Genomic DNA, 26,712 nt, shown 5'->3' on the forward strand with positions numbered 1-26,712 from the left:
AGGATTTGAAAAATAATCATACTTTTTAAAGTACACTAAAGCTCATTTTAAAATGACCTTACATTTAAATAAGCATACGTACATTTCTAACTGAGTAAAATTAAAGGGCACTTTCATAAAGCATACTTATAGTATGTTACACAAGGGATGAAAATAAGTGTACTTTTCATAAGTGCACTAAATTAACACTATAGTTATTTGTAATTTGGTATATTTTTTAAAAGTGCACTAAAATACAACTTAAAATTATTATAGTGCATTTTGTATTATTATAATTAAATAACCATATAATGAAGTTAAATTAAAATACACTTTAATGAAGCATAGAAATAGTGTATTATAACATTCTTAAACTACACTTAATTCCTACTATGAGTATTAGTAAGTTAGTATACTTTTTCAAAGTACGCTGGCATATCATTTTAATATACTTACATTAAAGTACAGTTATTTTAAGTATATTTAAATACATTTCTAATTGAGTGCAATTAAAGTACACTAAAATAAAGTATGCTAACAGTGTATTGCAAATGTCTGAAAAATAAATGTACTTATGTTAAGTATACTAAAAGTACACTTATAAGCATTAGTAGTTTATTATACTTTTTCAAAGTACACTGGCATACAACTTCCAATGTTCGTACATTAAAGTACACTTATTTTAAGTATATTAAATACATTTCTAATGGAGTGCAATTAAAGTACACTTAAATAAAGTATACTAACAGTGTATTACAAATGACTGAAAATAAATGTACTCTTCTTAAGTACACTAAAAGCTCACTTATAGGTATTAGTAATTTAGTATACTATCTCAAAGTACACTGGCATACAACTTTTAATATACTTACATTAAAGTACACTTCTTTTTAGTATATTAAAATACATTTGCAACGGAGTGCAATTATAGTACACTTACATATATTAGACTAACAGTGTATTACAAATGACTTTACTATAAATACACTTTTCTTAAAGGGGAAATCCACCCATTTTCAATATTTAACTATGTCATTAATATAGCATAAAGGAGTTGTGTGGAAATAAGAAAAAAGTTCCCCCCTTTCTGTGTTGCCTTGAACTGGAGGATTGATTGTGGGTTTAACATTGCAAATTACAACATGATGACTCATCATGTTGTAATTTGCAATGTTAAACCCAAAATCAATCCTCCAGTTCAAGGCAACACAGAAAGGGGGGAACTTTTTTCTTATTTCCACACAACTCCTTTATGCTATATTAATGACATAGTTAAATATTGAAAATGGGTGGATTTCCCCTTTAAGTACACTAAAAGTACACTATTAAGCAGTTTCAATTTAGTGTACTTTTAAAAAGTGTGCTTACATTTAATTAAAAATATACTTTGCATAAAGTACACTTTGGATAAGTACATTAAAAATACATTTCAAGTATTCCATAATTAGTATATTTATTTTTAGTACATTGAAGTTGAACTTAATTACATCTTTTTTTAAGTATACTTTGTATACATTTATTTTTAATATGCTTTTAATTAAGTACAAAAATCCAAAGTATACTTTTAATAATATTAGTACACTTATATTATAATTTTCATACTAAAGTATACTACTTTTTTACCTGGGAACTGCCCACTGAAATGAAATGATGATCACAATTAAGTGTGTGTGTGTGTGTGTGTGTGTGTGTGTGTGTGTGTGTGTGTGTGTGTGTGTGTGTGTGTGTGTGTGTGTGTGTGTGTGTGTGTGTGTGTGTGTGTGTGTGTACATTTCACGTATTGTCCGCAGTATCGTAGTTTTAGAAAGAGACAGAAAGAGAGAGAAAGAGGGAACAATGATAAATAAGTGCTTTGACAGAATGTATGTTATTCATTCATGCGTGTCCAGTATTTTATTATTTTGATCAAAGCTGGTGTAATGTTAGACACCATATTATTCAAATCATTCATTTTATTGCTCATTCCTAGTGAGCAAAACTGTCGCCTATTCCTTATAAACACTCAGGAAATACTGCCGTTATTTTAGGTTACAGTATACATCTTTATTCCTCCATAGACACTCCAGAAAACCCCTCAGTATCAGTGGATCCACCAGGAGATGTTGTTGAGGGCAGCAAAGTGACTCTGACCTGCAACAGTGATGCCAACCCACCAGTAGACATCTACACCTGGTACAGAGACAACAGATATATCTCCACTGGTCCTCAGCTGGTGAAGGACAATGTGTCTCCTGCAGAGTCTGGACAGTACTTCTGTCAGGGGACAAACAGACATGGATCACAGAGATCATCACCATACCATCTAGATGTTCAGTGTAAGTGAACTAAACTGTTTGGATTTTAAAACATATTTCTTACTTATTTTTACACAGACAGCAAAACAATGAAGTTTGTTCAAGCCGGTTTAATGTGTTTTGTCAGATAAGGTTAATGGTTGATTAAAGATAAAAAGGGGCTTTTAACGTGAGCATAAATGAGCATAAGTGAGCATAAATACAGTTATCCATAGTATCACACTTCATATTACACTTAAAACAAAACAGAAAGAGAGTGAGAGTGAGAGTGAGGAGGAGATGATATAGAAGTGCTTTGAGAGAATTTAAGATGCCAGATTTTCATACCGCTATGCAGCCACCAAATCTAGTCCTATACTACACTGATCAGAGCAATGGTCTTGAGTTCTGGCCATTTAAAGTGTTAAACACTGCAGTAGCACCACAGGAATGTAGTTTTTTTGGTTTGACTATTCTCCTGCCAGACCCATGAACAGTGCTTGTGCCAAGTTTGGTGCGGAGCAACGGTGCTCCTCGACAAAATGTGGCCCTGGGGGTCCCTGACACAGAAAGCTGGGTTGTACAACGTGTGTCCCTCAGGGGCCCCTGGCCCTGACACAGATAGCTGGGTTGTACAACATGTGGCCCTCAGGGGTCCCTGGCAGCAGTAAGCTGGGTTGTACAACATGTGGCCCTCAGGGGCCCCTGACACAGTAAGCTGGGTTGTGCATGGGGCGGCCATAGCTGAGTGGTTAGTGAGCCCGCCTAGGGAGCCAGAGGCCTTGTTTGCCACAGGTACGATTCCAGGCCAGGCCACCATATGTGTCGATGAAATGAAAATTGTCCCTGAGCAAGACTCTTAACCCCTAATTGCTCACAGGTTCTCATTGGAAACAAGACCGCAAGGACTTTCATGAACGACCTGTTAAAAGGAATTATCCTTATTGTGACCCCTGATATAAATATTCTCATGGCAGATCCCTGATCAATGTTTGTATAAGGTTTGGTCCACTGTCCACCCAAAGTTTGCAGGAGTGGTAAGTGTTGCACAAAATGTCTAAAGTCATGAACGCAGTGTTCAAATTGGCCTCATGGTGGCACTATAACGGACCGATTCACATTTTGCTGTGTAAAAAAAATCCTTGGATTCCCACCTGACAAACTTCATTTTGAATTTTCTCTTCGAAACACACTGTTTACTAATACTGTACTAGATGTGCACAATCAAACTTTTTGCAGACTTTTAGTTATGTATGGGCAAGGCGTGTGTTCGGAGTCTCCCTGGCTGCAACATTTCCAACATTTCCAACACACACACACACACACACACACACACACACACACACACACACACACACACACACACACACACACACACACACACACACACACACTGAAGGGCGGCCGTGGCTCAGGAGGTAGAACAGGTTGACCAATGATCAGTTAGAATCCCGGCTCCTCCTGTCCACATGCCGAAGTGTCCTTGGGCAAGACACTGAACCCTACATTGCCTCCAATGATTCGGTCGGTGCTAGCTTGCCACCATTGGTGTGTGAATGTGGAAAAAGTGGGGATGCTGGCGTTGACTGTTCACCGCTCAACCTCCAAATGTCCCCCCTGTATGAATGAATGAACCATTGTAAAGCGCTTTGAGTAAGTTTGAGTACTTAGAAAAGCGCCATTAAAAATGCAATTCATTATTCACACACACACACACACACACACACACACACACACACACACACACACACACACACACACACACACACACACACACACACACACACACCACATATATACATATATATATCCAGCACCCCTTATTACCCCTAAAACCATGCATGCCATAAATGCCATAAATTTGCCTTCAGGGTTAAGATTTTTGGAAATCTGACCTACATGTAGACTAATTTCGATTGTTGCCATTGTGGAAAATCAGTAAAAGAAACAACAACTAACATTTCAATCTGGTTTCTTGACACTCAACTAAACATTTTTCTATAGACCCTTATCTTCTTTTGAACCCCAGTTGATTCCTCACACAGTAGACTTGATATAGCAATACAAATATATATTACACAGCAATTGTGGGGAAATTAATATTTAAAAAAAAACACATGTGGCAAATCCGGCGGTATTCACCTGGTATTCCTAAACGTAACCCCAGTAAACTACTGTATGCCTAACCTAACCTTATTCCTAAACATAACCAAATAAAATGGTGCCAAAACCTAACCTTATTCCTAAACTTAACCTCAGTAAAACTATGGCTAACCCTAAACTTATTTCTAACCTTATCCTCAGTAAAACATACAAGAATACAAGAACCGCTGGTCGGCGAACAAAAATGGGGGCAAGTTTGTTTTGGGGCGAGTATTTCGGTTACCAACACAAGCCGTCACCCTGACCGGTAACCGGTCAGGTGGCAACCAAAACCATCTGGGCACTACGGATAACTGGGCACCAAAACTCTCTGGGCACTAGGGACATGTGGGCACCTGGACGAGTGGGCACTTAGGGGTGGAGACATCTGGGCACTGAGGACATGTGGGCACCTGGAGAGGTGGGCACTTGGACAACTGGGCACTAAAACCATCTGGGCACAAGGGACATGTTGGCACTAGGGACATGTGGGCACTAGGGACATGTGGGCACTAGGAACATGTGGGCACCTGGACAACTTGGCACTAGGGGCATGTGGCCACGTGGAGAGGTGGGCACATGGACAACTGGGCACTAGGGACATGTGGGAACCTGGACGAGTAGGCACGTGGCCGGCGGATCTTTTCACTCTGAGCTGCATAAGTAACCGGAACAGCGGGCCCCTGACAACATTGACCACCATTTATTTTAGATATATTTCTTTTTGCTTTTACATTTCATTTCATATGTACATTTCTTTACAAATGAGGGGCTAAATACATATAATACCTCCCCCCCCTTAATTACAGTACATTTAAGGCCCAATATTTCCACACATCTTCTTATTAAAATTGCGTGTGTATATATATATGTATATACAGATGTGCCACTTCAAAACTTCACACGTTACTGTTCTTTCCCTGAAAGTGGCCTGAAAAGGCATGTTTTCCTCCCTGTTCTGCCCTTAAAATTGCACTGTTTTGCCCCTGAAAAGAAGCTGTCACTAAACCCCCCCATTTTTCCCTTCAACAGACACCCATATGCATGAGAACAAAAGAATGTGTGTTGAGAAGGTGTCAGACTCATTATGAGGTGAAAGGTGATTTGAAGAGTTGCTCAAATTAATTAGCATCATAAAAGCAGTGATCATCAAAATAATTCATCATTTTAAATGCCCTTCTTTGTCCCTCTTAATCCCATGGGAATCCCCTGAAAATGTACTGTCTTGGCGATGGCAGGACATGTGAAGTTTTGAAGTGGCACATCTGTATGTGTGTGTGTGTGTGTGTGTGTGTGTGTGTGTGTGTGTGTGTGTGTGTGTGTGTGTGTGTGTGTGTGTGTGTGTGTGTGTATATATATATATATATATATATATATATATATATATATATATATATATATATATATATATATACACATATAAAATATATGCTATATATGTTAAAATATGCCAGAGTGCCAGCCTCTGCAAATGTTTCCTTCAGCACTCAAAATACCTGTTTTTGTTCTGGCCCAAAGTGGCTCTGATATGCTGCCACACTGTTGGGGTGCCAGGACACTCAGTCATTTCAAATTCATGTGAAAGTTAATGTTTCACTTCTAATTTGTAGATAATGGTCTATAGAACAATTTGGCTCGAAGATATATGAACCAGATTGAAAAAAATATATTGTTTTTGCCCCATTTCCAAAATTGCCAAAATCGGAATTATGATTTTTTGATCAATTTCTTAATTTTCCCACAATTGCTGTGTAATGTTTTTTTTTTCTTATTATATCATGTGTCAATACTGTGTGAGGAATCAACTGGAGTTAAAATATTGATGTTTTGAATATTCTAGTATGGAAAAAAATTAAGATGGCTGCCATTACACCTAACTTCTATTAGGCCTGGACAGTCAGTCATTTCAAGTTGTTGTGAAAGTTTAGTTTTCATTTCTAATTTGAAGATAAGGGTCTATAGAACAATTTTAGTTTGAGTGTCAAGAAACCAGGTTGAAATGTTTCTGTTTTTTTGTACCCATTTTCCAAAATGGCAACAATCAAAATTAGTCTACATGTAGGTCAGATTTCCAAAAATCTTAACCATGAAGGCAAATTGTGTTAATTTATGGCATACATGGTTTTAGGGGTAATAAGGGTTGCTGGTCCAAATCTTCTGTATGCCCAGCTCAGAAATGGCTGATAATGGCTCAAAATTGACCATTTAAAGATTGTGGCCACCACTATGCTGAAATATATTTAAAACTTATACTTTTGACTAAACCAGGTATAAACTGGATTGCATTTAGCTTTATTGGGTTTTCATATGGGGAATACAATGGCATATTCTGATTAGAGATCAAATATGAATTGTCATTTATTGGTAAATAGGTTTTCCAACCAACTTTATCCCATGACATATCTGCTGTACAATAAGTAGCCTACTTACAATATATGGATTTGAAAAGCTCCCGACCTGGGGATTGAGCTGGGCCATCAGGTGTATAGGGAAGATGGGCTACTCGGTGGGGATACAGTGAAGAGACATGGCCTATTATGGGCCAGGGTGTGAAGGTTGGTGCAAAGCTATCAGAACCCACTGTCTGGATGAGTGTAACAGGGCTATGGAGACCCTCAGGTGGGTAGAGGGGGGGTATGGAGTAGGTGGTGGGTTTGGAGGTAATAGGGGGTCTGGTTTATGAGTTTAGTGAGCCTAGGATGCCCCTCAGATGGGTAAAGGGGAGTATGGGGGTCACTGAATAGATCCCTGGGCACTTGGAACATGGAAGATCAAAGTTATGGGGACCAAGAAAGCACTCCATCGGCCGATTCCCTTTCCCATCTCATAACAGCTGCCAAAGAAATAATGCTGTAGACTGGGGAACTTGTAAGCCCAGGAGGAGTGCTCATAGCCGGTTAGAGTGAGTGTTGATATGTGAGTCGGTTGCTAGTGATGGTTGTTCTAAGAACTTCATGTAGTGCATGGCTATATGCGTACGGCCGACAGGGGTGTCCCTATGTCGGTCTGGATCACTGGATACGTTCATCCCAAGTGGACCTCCATGCGGATCTGCTGGCTCTTCCTATGCCCAAGATAGGTGCTCGTGGGCAGACATAGGTAGCGATGCAGGTCAGTCCCCAGTGGTGTCAGGCAGACAAGGATATCCCTATGTCAGACTGGCTTACAGGAGAGTCTGGTTGTTTCTAAGTAATATTACCAATGGTCATCAGTGACTTATCATTATGGCATGGGCTGTAACAGGTGAATACAGAAAGCAATGCTTGTCTGTCCGATAGCAGCAGGGACATGGCCCCTTGTGGGCCTGGAGGTTGGTTACACCAGGATCATATGGAGGAGAATGGAGCACAGTGCATCATGAACTGTTCACCTTTCCCCTATAGCTGTTAAAAAGCTCCAGATAAAAAGCAACAGTAAACCCTATCCCTGCTACACTCCGCCTCTACCCGTTCGTAGACACCCAGTCGACACTGTATATGTTCTGACAGTTCTGGACTGATCTCCACACCCTCTCCATGCCTCTTCACTGTATCCCCACTGATGAGACCATCTAACTTATACCCTTAATGGCCCTGCTCAGCCCTCGAATCTGGAGCTTATCAAAACTGTACAGGGGAGAAGGGGGACAACCCAGGACTTCCAGCTGTCACGGGTACCGTTAGGCCTAATTTGTTCCAAATTGTTTGTAATATCCCCTATAAATGACAATTTTCCCAATATATGTTTTAAACACGTTCCTCACATTTGATCTCAAATCAGAATATGGGATTGGATTCCCCATATATGAAAACCTAAAAAGATAAATTCAATCAAGTTTCTAACTTGTGTAGTTAGGGTTAGGGTAATATATTTCAGCCTAGAGGTGGCCGGCATCTTTAAATGGTGAATTTTGAGCTGGGCATACAGCAGATTTGGATTCAGTACCACTTAATACCCCCAAAAAACATGTATGCCATAAATTAATAGAAATCCTGCCTACCGTATATTGAAAGACATTCAACATGCTGTTCTGGAATGATTTATCTTAAAATGGAAAGTAATACTAATAATAATAATAATAATAATTGATATAGCAAGACACTGTAATGTTAGTTATTCAAGTAGATGTATGGGTAGTGGAGACAAAAATGGAAATTAATGCTATTCCGACACATACGTTAGCGCATAGACCTCTTCTGACTATTCTTGTGGAAATGTGCAGATAGCAGAAGAAATATTGCTTCTTTAGGAAATATGTGTGAAGTACCAGTTGCTACTCCTGATCCTGAATCCATAGATACCTCATTATGTTCATATTGGATAATCCAATCAAAAGTTATAACAGTTCCCATATTTTTCTATGGCTGGTGTGGGGTTGAGAACCGCTGACACCCCCAAGAGGCCATTTTCTTTATCTGAGTGCTTGACACTCGAACCAGAAATGTTCTATAGACCCTTAAGTTCAATTTAGTAGTGAAAATGAAACTTTCACATCAATTTGAAATTAAAACAACAAATTACCCATACACGGTCCCCTACTATATCTATTTTTGTCGATATGCGCCAATACTGGAAAATGAAATTGATTCTATGGGTAATATGCTTGAATTACCAAATGCTACTCCTGATCCTGCATCCATACAGATCTCATATGTTCAGATTGGATAATCCAATCAAAAGTAACAACAGTTAACATATTTTGCTAGGGCTGGCAACTGCCGGCGCCCCCTAGAGGCCAATTTTTTATCTGGGTGAAAATATCTTCGACCAGAATTGTTTTATAGACCCTTACCTTCAAATTAGTAGTGAAGACGAAACTTTCACAAGAATCGGAAATGAAAATTAAAAATTGCATTGACACGGAACCCCACTATGTGGTATGAAGTGGCTACTGTAGCCAGCTAGAGCTAGGAAACTGTAACACTGTTTGCTGCTATACTGGTAGACACGGTTCCATGTACTGTACTGTTACACTCACACTGTATGTTACACTCAAACTCATTAATTTGATATTTTTCTCTTCAGCTCTCCAGGTTCAACCAACAGTCCACACAGCAGGTAAACAAACATGAACAAACAACTACACATCATTGTAAGCTAAAAGGTTGTTCTTCTAATCAAAGTAATATAACCTTTTTACTGCATATTCTATCTCTGTACAGAGTCTGGTGATGTCAGGTTGGTGGAAGGAACCAGTAAATGTACTGGTACACTGGAAGTGAAGCACCAAGGAGAATGGAGACCAGCGTTCCATTCTACATCAGACTGGAACCTGAATTCATCATCTGCAGTGTGTAAACAGCTGAACTGTGGCTCTGCTGTTTACACACAATGGAGTCCTGGTTCTACATATGAACCTGTATGGTTTATTACATCTTCCTGTGTTGGATCCGAATCTTCACTGAAGGAGTGTGTAACACTGCAGTCTGGTAATTCTGGGGACAGACTGGAGGTGATCTGTTCAGGTAACAAATAATGACTTCAACAATGGCAGTAATACTGTCTCATATTCTGTCTGTCTGTCGGTCTGTCTGTCTGTCTGTCCGTCCGTCCGTCCGTCAGGTCTGGCCACTAATTATTTTCATTTATCTTGTTAGAATATAGATTGCTATGCAAATGTCTTAGTTACACCAGCATTTTTCTGACCAAAGTTATGATGGAGAGGTTTTGTAAAGGACTGTTTAAAAGGCCTGGTTCTGTGGGGTTATGGGGCGTCGGTCAGGACACAACCGACAGGTTATGGCAGCCTTACTTAAAGTTGTAGTGCAGGGTGAGTTACAGGCATGGGTTGCAGATGGCTGGTTTGAATGGTACAAGCACTGAGTGACCAAGTGTAAATGTGGTTTTGCAATAAACACAGACAAATACCACACATACAGTATATCACATTACTAAATAATATATAGTATGCAATATAGTAGGCATTAACAGTACACAGGTTGTCGCAGTCTTTGGTCAGATATTAATATCAATCTCCAATGAGTGCATAAACTCTTCTATACACATTATACCATACCATTATCAACTGCACAATAACTATAACATCCACAGCTGTGTACTGTGCTAAAATGGGCTAAATTGGCTTAATTGGACATCAATGGGCAGACCACATGAGCTGTCAAACGTAACATGATGGCGGTGGCCATGAAATACACGTGTCCAAAACTAACCAAAGACTTGACATTCTAAATACAGTGCTTTACATTAAAAATGTTTGAACCAATCTCAAAGGTACTTGAAGACATACACATTAACTTAAATAATCATGGCAAGTGAATACAGCAGAAAATCAATGAATGAAATAATGTAGTTAAAGACGCACACTGGCACTGCAGTGCTGCACAATGGTTAAACGTTACTACTGGAATGAACCATAATGCAGTGCAAACTTAAGGTAACATGTAGATATTACTCACACAGCTAACACAGTTACTTAAGGTACACACCTTAAGGCACACACCTTCTGGCAGGTGTGGGACTGGCACCTGCGCATGGGTCCTGCAACTTTGTTGAGTTTGTGTGTATGCTCCAAGCAGCAACACTGCCCCCATGGAAAGATGCCAGGTTTGAGTCATGACTCTGAGGAAGGTCGAAAGACCGAAACGTCAGTCAATTGTTACTTGCACCTAAAAATAAAAGGCTTAAATTGTCCGTGTTGCTCCAGCGTTCATCTCTTCTTGCTGGTATTATTTAAGGTGAGAAATAATCGACCGAATATAACCTGATAAATGTCCCCTTGGCTACAACAAGGTTAATAATGAATGTGGTATATTAGGCATACAGGTCAAATATGACATCAAGGCGTTTATAAATGGTAAATGGTGCATTTATATAGCGCCTTTATCCAAGGCACTTTACAATGTGCATTACATTCACACATTCACACACATTCACAAACACTTTCACATACACTCATACACACACATTCTCTCACACACACACACACACACACACACACACACACACACACACACACACACACATACACACACACACACACACACACACACACACACACACACACACACACACACACACACACACATTCATACACACACATTCACACATACATTCACACACCAACAGCAGAGGAAACCATGCAAGGCACCAACCTGCTCATCGGGAGCAGTTAGGGGTTTAGTGTCTTGCTCGAGGACAATTCCACACTGACTCTGGGGGGAGCCCGGGTTCGGGTTCCCAGTTTGATCCCGGGAACAAGTTAAATAATAAATTATTCTCATCGTCCGTCCGACCACATTGTTATGCTGTCTCTATCTTGTCCAGCCCTGTTCTCCCAGTGCGGCAGACCTGATCCTCCTGATACGACCAAGATCGTCAGAGGCAGGCCGTCTCTTCCTGGGGATCATCCATGGCAGGTGTCTCTGCAGCGCAGAACCACTGGCTCATCTAAGCGGTTCACCCATGCATGTGGAGGCGTCCTCATTGCATCCTGTTGGGTCCTCACTGCTGCTCACTGCATGTAAGCTGCTATAAATTACTATTTTATGCATTTTATGCAATGACAGAAAGCCTCTGGATTATTCTAAACAAACGACTCCTAAAGCCATAATGAGTCAAGGTGTGTGAAGGCCCTGTTTAGCAGGTAGATGATGGTATCCTCCATCCCAATGTCCACCTGGTATGTGAACTGAAGGGGGTCGAGGTGGTCACTCACCAGCACTCTCAGATGTTGTAGTACCTGGCCTGTAGTCATTCACGACCGCAACAATGCAGGAACACTGCACTTCCACAGTTTTGGCACCCTCCCCGTTGTTGTGAGGAGTGTTTGAAGAGGTCCCTGAAGCATGATTTGGGATGGTACGGGACCGGTTGGCAAACCCTGTCCCCGGCAATGCAAACCCAGTCCTGACCGTCTCCATTGGCTGGATCACGCCTGCTTGAAATGTACATGGGCCTTGCTGTTATGTCGCGAAGTCAGGACACTTACAAAATCGACCTGCTGCGGTACTATAACAGGCCAAGGTGAAAAGGGTGGCATTTTTTCCTCGACCTAGTGGGAATGTGCTTGCAAAATCTTGTGGAAATCAAACACTGCGTTTATGATTTGAGGCATTTTGTTCAAAATGGACCAATCCTGCAAACTTTGGAAGCCAATCTTAGCCAATCGGGTTGGAATATGGAAAATCGGACAAATCTGTGTTGATCACATGACTATAGAGATACTGTGTACCGATTTGCATGATGTTTGGACAACATCTGTAGGAGTAATATCTAATTCGGGGTATAGGTCTGGAATTGACATCCAGGGAGTGTATGTGCACAGTTTCACATGCGACTGGGCCAACAGTGCCGGAGATTAGCAGGTAACAGACGGACGGACAGGGTGCAAAACATCGTCTCGGCCATGCCTTCGGCCTGGCGAAGACAATTACTAACCTATACAACAGACTAGCGTATTTTAACAGCAGCGCATTTCAACAGTTGGCAAACAGATGCACAAGACGGTCGTCTCCATATATTTATAAACTCTTTCGATATAGCCAGCAGAGAAGCAATTATTAACCTATATGACTAACGTATTTAAACGGATGCACATGCCGGCCAAAGCTATCATTTAGATATGCATTCTGGAAACAGCCAGCCAATGGAGACGGTCTGGCGTGGTTTGGATTCCAGCGGCTCTCCGGGGGTCGGGGTTTGCCAACCGGTCCCGTACCTTCCCAAATCACGTGCCCCTGAACGGGTGCATTTCGCCTTTCCGACATGTCGCCTTTCCGACGTTAACGAACCCTATACCTAACCCTAACCCTAACCCTAACTGCACGCGGAAGCCACTAGTCGGAGTGGCGAGATGTCGGAATGGAAGGAGCACCCCCCCCTGAACGGGGCAGCTAGTTGCTAAGCACACATCTTCCTTATCCGGGAGTTGATGTTTTCCCGCCCCGCTATCTTCCTGGTGACGGTCCGGGGGGGAGCTTGGTGGTGAGGATCAGGGGTGGAGCTGTAGTGAAGCTACTGGTCCCGCTGGCATCCAACTGGAATGCTGTAGGTTATAGCCCTTCAGGGGCCCCCCGATTCCGAAAATACCCGACAGACCCGAGACCCGCGCGGTCGGATCCGTGTTTTATCATAATCAATCGGTACCGGGTCGGAATCGGTGCTATTACCTCAGAATTTGAGTCGGTCCATCATTATGTGTAATACCCGAGTGAATCCGAGAAGACCTGTAGTATGCCTGTGTGTGTGTGCGCGGCTGCACTAATTAGGAGAGAAACGCAATGAAGTGCAGTTTAACTTGTGTGTGATGTTTTGGACAGACCTAGGATCAGGTTAGTGCAGCAGCGACATGAATGACCGTGCATCTTGTGTGATGTTTTAGGCTGGTTTAAGATCAGATTACTGCAGCGCAAAACAATAATTGGTGGTGCGCACCACCATACTGCAAGGCAAGCCATCTGCCAGGCTGATTTGAAAACACTGGTGGAATCATGGATTACTCTGACGAGGTGAAAGCAAAGCTTTGATCATAAAATGGTCATTGTCAATAGGTCTGCTGATATTACATAAAGTCCACATTTATTTACAGACAACATGTTGTCACGCATATTAAATGAATACCTCTGCGCATATTTATTTATTTTTGTAGTTTAGTACTTCTTTCTGAATAAATGAGTTAAAACATTGTCTATAGCTGCCCTTGCCAGCGATTTTGAGCGTTTTTATTAAGCTTTGAAAAATCATCAAGAATATTTATCTCCAGTAGGCTACCATCAATCGCCGATCGCTTTAAAAGACGTATCCGAGTCTTGTAGAATCAGGGAAAAGAAAGCGTTCCATAGATGTGGGCAGTTGAATGAAGATTGTTTTCGCCAAAAGCAGCAGAAACAGAGAAAAAGCAATTTTCCCAAATAGAATAACAAGGAAGGGAACGGGCTGTTTTTTTTGCGATCACATGACCCGCTGCTGCTTTGCCTCTCTGGGAGTGAAATGGTGACTCCCAAGTTAGCGAACAGCGCCATCTAGTGGAAAACCACTAAAAACACACAACTCGTCATTGGCACTGTGGACCTCGGGCCAACTGATGAGTGTATGTGTCAGTGGCAGTTAATGATTAACTTGGTTGTTTCTCCAGTAACAGTTCCATGGACATGCAGGTGGTCTTGGGTGTAGTGGACCATAAGAACCGTGACAAGTATGTCCAGGTCATCCCTGTGCTGGAAGCCATTGTTCACGTGGATTACAGGAAATCAAAGTTCCCTGATGGTCGTCTCAAGGCTGTTCATAATGATGTTGGTGAGGCCATGCATTTATATACGTCACTGACACAAAACATGATCAACTGTCAAGCCAGTTAGCATTCTGAATGTATTTTCTATGAAGAAAGTATGCAACGTTGTTCTACATTGGCTTGTTGTATGTGCATGTATGCTCATCAGAGATGCTAATAATGTACCATTCTGTGTGTCAGCTTTACTTCAGCTGAACGTCACCCACAGTCCTCTCTGTGCCATGGAAAGTCATTATGTTAAAACTGTCTGTCTGCCAAAGCAACCCTTCCCTGCTGGCAAGGAGTGTGTGGTCTCTGGATGGGGCCGCACTAACCATGGTATGTATCCAACTACACATTACTACTGATCTGAATCAACCCCCCAGGTAGCAAATCATGCCAGATTTCTAGTGTGACGACGTCTCCACGCCCCGCCGACTTTAGCGTCCGCTCGTCGGGACCCGACGTCTCCATGTGCCATCCTTGATCAGCATTTACCGTGTGCAGCGCCGAGCGCCCACCCGGCGTAGCGCTGACACGCGGGCCAGCGGCCAAGTAGCGTGGCGCTGTCGTATATGACCCCCCCCGCCCCCATATATTGCAAACCCCCCTCGTATATGACCCCCCCATTTATTGTAAATCCCCCTCCTCAGCTCCCCCCATTCTCCACTCCCACATATTTAGGAGCACAGATGTGAACTTAGTTTTTTTTAATTAAAATAGTTACTAGTTATATAGAATAAGAAATAATAGTAAAAGAAAGTTACAAATGGTAAAGCAAGCACAATTGTACCTGTAATGTTCGGTAATCACAAGGCATGTGATGTAGGCTATCACAGTTCACTTGGGTTCAGTATATTTACTCAATTACTGTCATTAAGTACAATTTTGAGGTATTTTTTACTTACTGGAGTATTTCCAATTTTCTGTACTTTTACTTCTACTCCACTACATCTCAACTGAATATAACTCAGTTTGGTTTGTTAAGGGTCTGTACTGTATGTTACAAGTGATAGAACCGTCCAAACCTTGTTGGAGTGGTGTGATTACAGACAGGAGATCCCCAAACCTCAGGGACCTTTTGAACGGGTTATACACAGAAGCGTCTATAATAAAAACTGCATTTTACCCATGGCAACGGAGAAACAGCATATTCCCCGCCATGGTGATTTCAGAGCAAACTCGTTAGCAGGCTGGTCTAAGTCTGGTCACCATCCGTAGGCCCCTTAATAACGTAATCCCCTCCCATCAGTCCAGTCCCTGATTTAATACAAACTATGAGCCTGGGGATATCACAGTTATAAGAAGGGCAGAGGGCCGCCTAGACCCACTGACCTGCTTCAACAGAAATGTCAATTTGACCACCAACCGTTCAGTGCACACTTACAATGTCACTTGTACCAGTGATCACAATCAAAAGACTCTCCTGAAGCAACCTATCCTACCTATGCCTACAACTTGGAATTTCTGTTGTACCTAAGTCTAGTCACACAGGGATAGCAAGCCAAACAATGCAAACCTTAGTCACCTTTACACCATCATGCCAAACCATTGCACCTACTCATAGCCAGTGGGCAAGTACTTTATATTTGTAATAGATTACTTATTACCTTCATTTTAAAGTAATATATTTCGTTACTTGTTTCTGTCTGAGCAAGACAGAAACATATTAAATGACTTAATATATTAAATGACTTACCAAAATGCCCAAATATCAATAAATAATGTAATTATATTGTATGCTCAGACAGAGTTGTTCTTCATATAGGCACTATAGGCCAATTGATTCATTTATTAAATGCATGTTTATTTATTCGACTTAAAAATGAGTAAACACATCCCATAATTATTGTTTTAATATTTTGGACAAAATAGGCAATTTTACATTGAGGTGCCCAGATGTCCCTATTGTGCTCACCTATCCTGTATTCCTAGTAAGCATTGACACCTACTTGCTATTACATACGCAACGAAAATGATCAGATTTATCAGATTTAGAACAAGATGTTCCATACCATTCCGAGAGATGCTTGGGGTAGCCACCTGTGTGTTTCTGTCGTTTCTGTCGTGACGTGATGTTATACAGTCTAGAGAACCTAATAGACCTAATAGAAAGCTGTTGGATGCCCAGGTTCCCTTGATCTCTAAGCAGAGCTGCATGGCTGTCTATGCAGGCCGACTAGATGATACCAATCAATCAATCAATCAATCAATCAATCAATCAATCAATCAATCAATCAACCAATCAATCAGCCTCAAACATGTAACTTGCTTTTTAGTGTAAAACATGTCCTCAGTTCAGTTGACAGAAACAAAAAACCTTGAGTAAGAGGCTAGTTTGTTGAGATGCTTCAATACAGAGTAGATAATGAGGCATCTTACCATATATTTTTGAAAAGGGAACATTTTGAAGATCCATTCGTGAGTGAAGCCCAAACAGCAGTATATCCACATTGGAAAGTGTGTTGTAATGAAGCTGTCCCAGTGTTCCAGTCACAGAATGAGCGGTTAAAATTCAAACCATGGTTGGGAGGAGACTTCTACACTTGCAGTCATATGGTAATGAGTTAACAGAACTTAACACCTATAGGTTTTAGAAACTCTCTCCAAACCACACAGTTTCATCACAGTCTAAACACATTACAGGTTTAACTCACACATGCACACAGTAAAATCCTGTGTAAATTTCAAGACTGTAGAAATTGGACCATGGAATATTATATTGGAAGCAAATTAACAGTCACTGAGAGTAGTTATATTCTCTCTCTTTTGTAGTTACAGATTTAGATTATTAATACAAAGCAGCAGTATCCTGGCTTTTATGGGTGATCCATTTTAGAAGACCTTGTAGTATTGTAAACTGTATACTTCCATGTGCTTTTTCATGTCTTTCTAAATAAAGTATTCAATCAATCAATCAATCAACCAATCAATCAATCAATCAATCAAACATCACATTACCACTGATCTGAATCAACCTCATACCACAGACAGTTTAGAGACGGTTCACACTTCTCTAAACTGAAGGGGGAAACCCCATTGCCTTTATGGACAGTTTATGTGCTATTGATGCACTTGGGCTCATCTATTCCTGTCTATTCTATATGCTATTAATTCATTTACCAATGGAAAGTGAAACCTTATGTTGACATGTGTTCTGTTAGTAAAATGTTGCAGCGTTTGTCAAGTATTTCTGTCTTTATCTTTGTTGTATCTCTGTGTTCTTGACCCTCAGGGGAAGGGAATAAAAAACCTAATAGAAAGCTGTTGGATGCCCAGGTTCCCTTGATCTCTAAGCAGAGCTGCATGGCTGTCTATGCAGGCCGACTGGATGATACCATGATCTGTGCCGGAGACATGGAGGGACGAGTTGATGCCTGCAGAGTGAGTGTGTGTCTTATTGGCCTCATTTTAAAAACGGGATGCTTTTAAAAACTGGTTATAAACAGCAGTACACCTTCAGATACTGATTATAAACAGCAGTACACCTTCAGATACTGGTTATAAACAGCAGTACACCTTCAGATACTGGTTATAAACAGCAGTACACCTTCAGAGCTGGTATAGCAGCAGTACATCTTCAGAGCTGGTTATAAGCATCAATACATCTTTAGTGCTGCGCGGATGGACTTGGCGACCCATGGTTTCTTACCTGGTTGTTTGTCCTTGCAGGGTGATTCAGGTGGACCTCTGAAGTGCAGACAGGATGGGATTCACTACGTCGCTGGTTTGGTGAGCTGGGGGTCTGCATGTGCTCAGAGGAACACGCCTGGTGTCTACGCCAATGTCCACAGATATGTGGACTGGATTAATGAAAGAATGTCTGATGATGATTATTATGTTTATGAATGATTGATTATTATTGTCACCTTTGACCCTGACCTCAACCTCCAATGTTTTCAATTCTGATGGTCTTAAAAAAAAAAGTGACACTTGTGGTGTTAGCGGGTCAAATTTGACCCGGCAGAGAAGTGTGGCTCAATGCCCCCCAAATTGTCAATATTCAATGTTTACATGTTTGAAAGTGAGAGAGACTTGTCCTCAATTAGCATTTGCTATCAGGAGTAAAATAAAGTTTGGTTTATGAAAAATAAATGACTTTTTATGTTATGGTATACGGGTCAATTTTGACCCACTAACACCACAGTTGTCACTATTTTTGTCTCGGCCAGGCCGAAAGGCATGGCGAGATGTTTTACCCTCCGTCCGTCCAGCCTGATCGCCACAAATTTAGTATACATTGCACGGATCCAGTGCACGTCATTCCGTGCATAGTCGCCTAGAAACCCTGAAAATCCGTGCATATGTACGGTGAGTCCCACGGTGGGCGTAACCAGTCGCAACCCGGAAAAACCCGGAAGCAGAGCAGTCCCCACAACAAAATTTACGATTCTGTGCCTATCGGTACATAACTCAAACGGCGCTGAGTAGGCTCAAGGGAATGTCGCAACGTTCGGGACGGCAACTCGCTCGCTTTAGCTCGCTCGGTGGTCCCTTACGTGGCGACAATTCCCTTGAGACTGCGGCGCCTCCGAAATGGTTTAGTCACAATGCGGGAGATGCAAGGCGGCTATGCACGGATTTTCGGGTTTTCCAGTTGTCTATGCACGGAATTTGAAAAACGTTCAATGAGAACGTTTCCTCTGGCGATCAGGTTGGTCCGTCCCTGTGTGTGTCCGTGTGTCCGTGTGTCCTGTCCGTGTGTTAGCAGCTAATCTCTGGCACCGCTGGCCCGGTCGCTGCGAAACTGTGCACACACACTCCCTGGATGCCAATTCAGAACCTCTGCCTCAAATTGTTCACATGGGCCTGTTATAGCGCCACCTGGAGGCCGATTTGTGCGAAACCCATTTTTTTTTACATTGCTCCTACAGATTGTATCCAAACGTCATGCAAGTCTGTACACAGTATCTCTATAGTCATGTGATCAACACGGATCTGTCCCATTTCCCATATTCCATCCTCATTGGCTAAGGTTCGCTTCCAAAATGTGCAGGATTGGTCCGTTTTGAACAAAATGCCTCAAATTATGAACGCAGCTTGCGATTTCTGTGAAATTTCACAAACACATTCCCACTGGGCCAAGGAAGAAATGCCACCCTTTTTCACATTGGCCTATTATAGCGCCACCAGCAGGTCTAATTTAGCAAAACACATTTTTGGAACAAAATGCCTCAAATCATGAATGCAGTGTCCAATTGCCGTGAACGACCTAAGAATAAATGGCACCCTTTTCACATTGGCCTATTGTAACGCCACCAGGAGGCCACAATGTACATGACCTGGCGGAGACCTGTGCTCCGAGGAGCACTTTTTTCTAGTTTATAATATTATAACACAATATAACGTTTTTTAAAGTTAAAACATTTTTTGGGGGGAAGTGTGTTCTAATTATTATTCTTAATTATTCTATTACAGCTAGATAACATCATTATCCATTGTCTTCATTATAGGAAATGTAATTTTAACCTTTTTACAATTGAAAATGACATATTGAAAGATGAAACCCTAACCCTAACCCAACATAATATTTAAACAAGTGTTTACATGGAGATGAATAGATTACAAGTCAGCTATGAGGTGGGAGAAAAAAATAATGAAAACAATTATTCTTTGAGTATTTTGGGCTGAGTTAAATCACCGGTCAAATAGTCCATGGGCCAGACGAGAAGTCAGGGACACGTAAGGTGGCAAAATCTCTTTGGCACCATTTTGTTTGTAGGGTCCATATAAGTACTTTGAAACATGATAGCCTTTTCAAATGAGTAGCTTTAATACTTTTTTAGGACATTCATGTTTTTGCCATTATCTCCCCACATTATCTGCACAGTAGTTCTGTACCTGGCCAATAGAACCGTTCGCAATTTGGTGTTAGGAGAATTTCTCACTTGAACTGAGTCAATGGGTACCTAGACATGAAAAATCACAGAGGTTCTCATCCGCCATAGTGCCACGAATGGCGCAATGGCCAAATCAAAAATGGCCGCCATCGCCTATGATGAAAATCCAACTTTTTTTGTTTCTGAGTGTATATACACATGCAATACCTCCATGTTGACTAATTGTGGGGTGGGGAATTCATTTCTGTTATGACCACTTTGGGTGATGTTGACCTTGAAAGGTCATGGTCAAGGTCATCTTGCTATTTCGAAGACCTTGGCCATAACTTGGCCATTGTTAGGACTAAAAACAGGTGTAATAAGACTAATTAAACTAATTCTGGCATTTATAATTCCTTTCTGATATTGTTTTGACCATTAAGGAGCATCTTGTCATTGAAATATGTAAGTCAATGCAATTTTTCAATAACTCAATTACTCAATAACTTTCATTCTTTCAACTTTCAACTTTACAAAAGACATACAAAGACATACAAATAAAATCGTAACTCAAAATCAAATAACAATTCCTCTCAAAGTGCACCATATGTGTGCATGCTGGTTAGTGTGATGGACTTTTACAGGATGGATTTTAAATGTTTCCATGGCAGAATATGCACGGCACCCACATCGGCGAGTGTCACACTTGCCTGAATACTTGCATGCTGTGAGCAGACTTGGTGGTAAGGCCTTCAGACACTTAGATGGCAGGAGTGTACCAAAGTGCTCCTCCCATCCATGTTCCATTGGTGCTAGTCTTGCCTGAGGTTCCCCGGCTGTCGCAACAGGTCGCAAGCCCTATGCACCAGAAAGACACCTTGGATGTGGCCTCTGATCACACTACTTGTGGGAGGGAGAGCATCCATTCCAGCACTGGCACAGGTATAGTTTTCTACCCTGAGGTCATCGAATGTCTTGCTGTTGTACTTGAACTGGACCCTGCCCAGACAAGCACCAAGTACTTCTCTGTCAACGCGGTGTCTTGTTCGGTCAAGGTGTCTGCCTCTCCAAAGATTGTCAGATATTGCACTGGGTCAAAAGCCATAGCTGCATGTTTGGTCCCCACCTTACTCATGCAGTCATCTCCAGTCAGGATGTGTGCCTTGATCACTGTCTTGGCTAGTGGTGCTCCAAGATGAGAGACTGCTTGATGCAGTGGGAGAATGTGCCGCTTCTCACCAGCGCCATACTGCTGCCAGATCTCCTTCATCCTCAGTGCTTGGAAGTAAGTATATGGGGTGTAGTATAGCAGTAATGTGAAGGTGTGTGTGTGTCATTGGAGACTATGACAACTCTCTTGCACTGTTTCACATGAACAGCCCACTCCCCATTCACCACCATGGGGCGGCAGTGGCTCAGGGGTAGAGTGGCCGGGTAGAGTGAACTGGAAACCGCAAGGTTCCTAGTTCGATCCCGGGCTCCCCCAGAGTTAGTGTCGAAGTGTCCTTGAGCAAGACATTGAACCCCTAATTTCTCTGAGCAGTTTGGTGCCTTGCATGGTTTCCTCCGCCATCGGTGTGTGAATGGGTGAATGTAACGTACAATCTATGTAAAGCGCTTTGGATAAAAACGCTATATAAATGCACCATTTAGCATTTACCACCAGCCTGTCAGCCTCAGCACCAATGGCTGTCCTGGAACTTATGGCCTGCAAGTGTGTACGGACCTGCAAGTTTCCAGACTGTTCCTGCCTTGCCAACAAATTAAAGTGCACAGAAATGTGCAAGCTACAAACCTGCAGCAATCAGAAGGAAGAGGAGGAAGATGAAGTGGAACTGATTGATTATGATGATGATAATGATGACGATGACGAATACTGAAGAATTGATATTGGTATGACAGTTATGATGATGATGATGATGATCATTGATTAAAGTACCTCTCAAGCCTACTCCATAAACCGACTCTGTCACGGACCCTGTGGTCCACAGACTTGGACCTCCTCTCTGTCCCTAAGGCAAACAAGTGAACCATGTTCTGAACCTTGTTCTGAAGGCTCTGTCGGGGACAGAGCCTTCAGTGTGGCAGCCCCCACCCTGTGGAACTCTCTCCCAATAGGGATTGGTCATGCTCCTGCTCCATGCTCATGCAACACTGGACTCTTAAGGCTGTGTTTCTTGAAAGACACCTATTCTCTCAGGCTTATGGCATATAGTTGTTTGTTGTTTTGTTAGTTTGGCTGTTGGTTGTTCATTGTTTTTGAAAGGCGCCATATACATTCAAGCTACTATTATTATCATTATTTTATTAATATTAAAGTGAATGAAAGAGAGAAAATTATTCCCCCCCCCCCCCCCCCCCCCCTCTGTATCACATGTTCTGTTAAAAAAAAGTGGCACGCTTTCTTCATTATTTGAATATATGGTTGGTGTCTTTGAAGACTGATAACTGTGACTAATCTACCACTTGGGAAAGGCTATCATGATCAAATATCATCTAGGGATATAGACCTATTCAAAATACAAAACTAGATTTTGCAAATGTTGCACTTGAGTGACCCCGATTAGTGAAAATGCTGTTCACATCGTATCACAACGTGAAGTGTTGTGAGCTTGTAGACATGCCATTTGCTGAATGTTTACCCCAGAATAGGCATGCTAGGGTTCATTTGGTTAAATAAGTGAATGTAAGAGATTGAATAATGTTTTTTTCCCTCTGTATGACATGTTCTATTCAAAAAAGGTTAGGCGATTTTTTCATTCTTTGGATCTATGGTTGGTGTCATTGAAGGCTGATAACTAGGACTAAGCTACTACTTGGGAAGGGTTATCATGTTGAAATATTATCTAGGGATATAGACCTTTTCAAAATACCAAACTAGAATTTGCCACCTTGAGTGTCCCTGATTAGTGAAAATTCTGACCTGGGCCCATGGACTAAAATTTGACCCGCTAACACCACACGTGGATGCAGGTTTCTAACAGGGTTAAATTGTGTATTTTAACACATTGACTGCCATAGGGTTTTCTAGAACAGGCTTCCCCACTGCCAGACATTTTGACCATTCTGACTCATCTTTGAGGACCCACATAATATTTTGTGCTATGACTATGAACACATGGATCTCTCAAAACAAAGCTTTTTAAAACAGACCTTTTTGTTCAGAATCAGAGTTATGAGCATTTTAGTGAAGACACACTTCAAAATGTTTGACATTTATTTTGTCAGTCAGTCATGTAAACAATACTTGTTTATAAAAATATATTTTTTTAAAACTGCTTTTGATTGTACATTTATCGCTGTTTCCAAAGTGCAAGCTTATTTCAGCTCATTTCAAACAAAATGTTTCACTCTATTCTTTTTTCAAAATATTGTTTTCCAAATAATAATACTAATTCAAAGTTCAAAGTGCAACATCAATACATTCATCAAGAGCTTCCTTTTCCAAACTGTTTGCCCACAAAAGTCAAAATATCAAGGCACACCTGTATTCATAGCAACAAATAGTATAATAAATAAATACAAATGTATTTATTATAAAAACCTCCTAACTCCACTTGATTTGAGTTAATATTTTGGACATAGCTGATTTCTGCCCGACAGCAAAGATATCGTAACCTACCCTGAGCTCCCTAAATATTGATGATCATTGCATTTTCCACAGTGTAATCTCAGAGTCAGCATAATTGCAAATTAGGGTCATTCAGGTCCAGACAGAAACGAGTTTCAGTTGTTCTTCTCTTTTATTCCTTAATCGAACAAGCTAACAGCATGAAGTACACTAACTGTAGGAAAAAGAACTAAGGCCCCATCATTTTAGGAGTGCAGCAGCAAAAGCATCCTCTTGCTTTCTCCCTCATTGTAAACCCATGTCTCTTTTTAACCCATGTCTCTTTTCAAAACATTAAAGAGTTCAACTTCACTCACCTTCATCATATTGTGTTTGCTTGTTTCTCCTCACGTTTTTTTTCTTCCTGTTAGCTAGTTTCTTACTTTCTTTTAATTGTCTGTCCCAGCTTGCTGATATTGCGCCTTTCTCCTCTAGAAAGCGTCCCGTTTCTGACTGTAGTGTAAAGCTTCGATACACTCCAGTTGTTCTTCCCTTTTCTTCCCTAATCGAACAGGCGAACAGAGGCATGCAGGGTGTGCGCCAACTCTAAGAAAGACAACACAAGCAGCTTCCATCCTTTTAAGAGTGTAGGCTACTAAAAAACATCCTCTTCCTGCTTTCAACTTCTCTGTGCAAACAGTGATCCTCCCCTTTCACTATAACCAATGTTAGCCTACCCCCAAAAGAAAAGCTCATACATGACGATGATGTTACTAATAATAATAATAACTAGAAAGTACTGTTCCTGAAGAAACAGTGTGGGATCGCTAAGAATGTTGATAGTATCAAACTAGAAAGTACTGTTCCTGATTAATTCTGTCTTACCTATTTATATTACATATTGTGATGTCACGTGAAGCTTGACCAATCCGAAAACGGGCGGAATAATAAACAGTGGCAATAACATTAGTGTGATCGCTAAAGCGATCCCACAATGATCGCTAAAGCGATCACACAACCAGAGCCGTCTGGGAGAAATGCGGGGCCCGGTGCGAAGTTTGTAATCCACGCACGCGCGCGCAGCGCGCTAGCGTGGATTACCCGCGCGCGCGCAAAGGATATATCCGAGTTTTTGGTGGTTATTTGCGGTTATTTTTGCCCTCAAAACATTAAGTCGGGTGTCATGTTAACCCCATATTAAATTCTGCTGGTTTAGCTCTCCTGAACAAAACTAAAATTAAACTCCCAATAAATTAAATAAGCTACCATGAATTTCACATCGTATTTTTAAACAAATTATAACACATCATACTTTTTAAATGTTTTATACCCTTTTAACAACCTTTTTGCGGTTAATGTTGGATATATCCGAGTTTTTGGTGGTTATTTGCGGTTATTTTTGCCCTCAAAACATTAAGTCGGGTGTCATGTTAACCCCATATTAAATTCTGCTGGTTTAGCTCTCCTGAACAAAACTAAAATTAAACTCCCAATAAATTAAATAAGCTACCATGAATTTCACATCGTATTTTTAAACAAATTATAACACATCATACTTTTTAAATGTTTTATACGCTTTTAACAACCTTTTAAACGTTTTAATACTAATTATGGCATGCATGAGCATCATATTAATTTATAACACCACATTTTTAACTGGGTTAAAATAAACAGACAAGAACGTAATGAAATATAGGCCAAATTGTAAAACCCCCCAATTAATTAATTTGTAAACTTTACCGTGAATTTGCGCTGTCCTTGGTGCTGAATTACATGCCCATGGCCATGGGGAGCTTACCTATCTAACCTGACGGCCCAGCGACACTCCACACAATACAGTGTGTATATATACACAGACACACACGTTGGATTATGAAGCCTTCACATGACATCACAGTTTTTATAGTAATGGTTGTTTATTACAACATTGTTCACACGCAATAATGAGCACATAATGCACGCACGATGAGCGTGGAGAGTGTGATTCCACACAAAACAAAATCCCCCATAATTTAAAGCATCGACAACGCATTCCCAAATATAGGCTAAACAATAACAGCTGGTGGGGGGGGTATATGTGCCTCGGGGAGGCCAGGGGCACACAGTCACACTGGGAAATCCCAGTGACGTATATACTACCCACTTCACAGAATTGACAACAGTCAGTAAGCACTCAGACGTTATACACAAGCACCAGAGAATTAGAGGATGTTCCTCCTCCGGGCTTTCCTTGCAGCAAATTCAGAAATAATGTCTTTATAATCCAGTGTAGATACAACGTCCTGTTCAATTGCAAGGATGGCAAGTCCACACAGTCTCTCCTATAATCCGAAGGGCAACTTCGCAGTTAGGGAATGTCCCGTTCCTCTTTTGGAGAAACTGTAGTGTTTCCAGCGCAGTCTTCGCTCCCTCGGGAACCGTTACGCACAGTATGCGCAGCTCAGCAAACAGGTCCTCTCCTTTTATGTCGTTAGAGTTTCCATCTGTCAGAGACACGCTCAACGCCTCACACTTTCTTTTCAGTTCAGTGTCATCTATTTCACGAAGTTTGGATAGGTTAAAAAGAAATCCAAATGTGTCCTCGAATTGTTGCATTTGTTTAAATCTGGAGCTTAATGCTACGAGGGCTTGGTCCACTATGGTATTAAAGTATGCAGTTTCGAATACCCGCTCTGCAGATAGTGGGATATCTTCGGCGTCTCTTCTCCGTTTCACGCGGGACTCCGTGAATACAACATCGAC

General features: G+C 41.3%; 1 long non-coding RNA gene across 1 annotated transcript; it reads left to right on the plus strand.

Moving 5' to 3' along the window:
* The first annotated feature begins 2,058 nt into the window (after window positions 1-2,058).
* Window positions 2,059-14,499, plus strand: LOC311045634. Its single transcript, XR_014600789.1, has 3 exons — window positions 2,059-2,294; window positions 11,658-11,853; window positions 14,467-14,499. It is a non-coding gene; the product is annotated as an uncharacterized lncRNA (long non-coding RNA).
* The last annotated feature ends 12,213 nt before the right edge of the window (window positions 14,500-26,712 follow it).

This window comes from Gymnoscopelus microlampas (assembly GCF_963454915.1).
Source record: "Gymnoscopelus microlampas genome assembly, chromosome: 5".
In the NCBI taxonomy this organism is placed as follows: domain Eukaryota; kingdom Metazoa; phylum Chordata; class Actinopteri; order Myctophiformes; family Myctophidae; genus Gymnoscopelus; species Gymnoscopelus microlampas.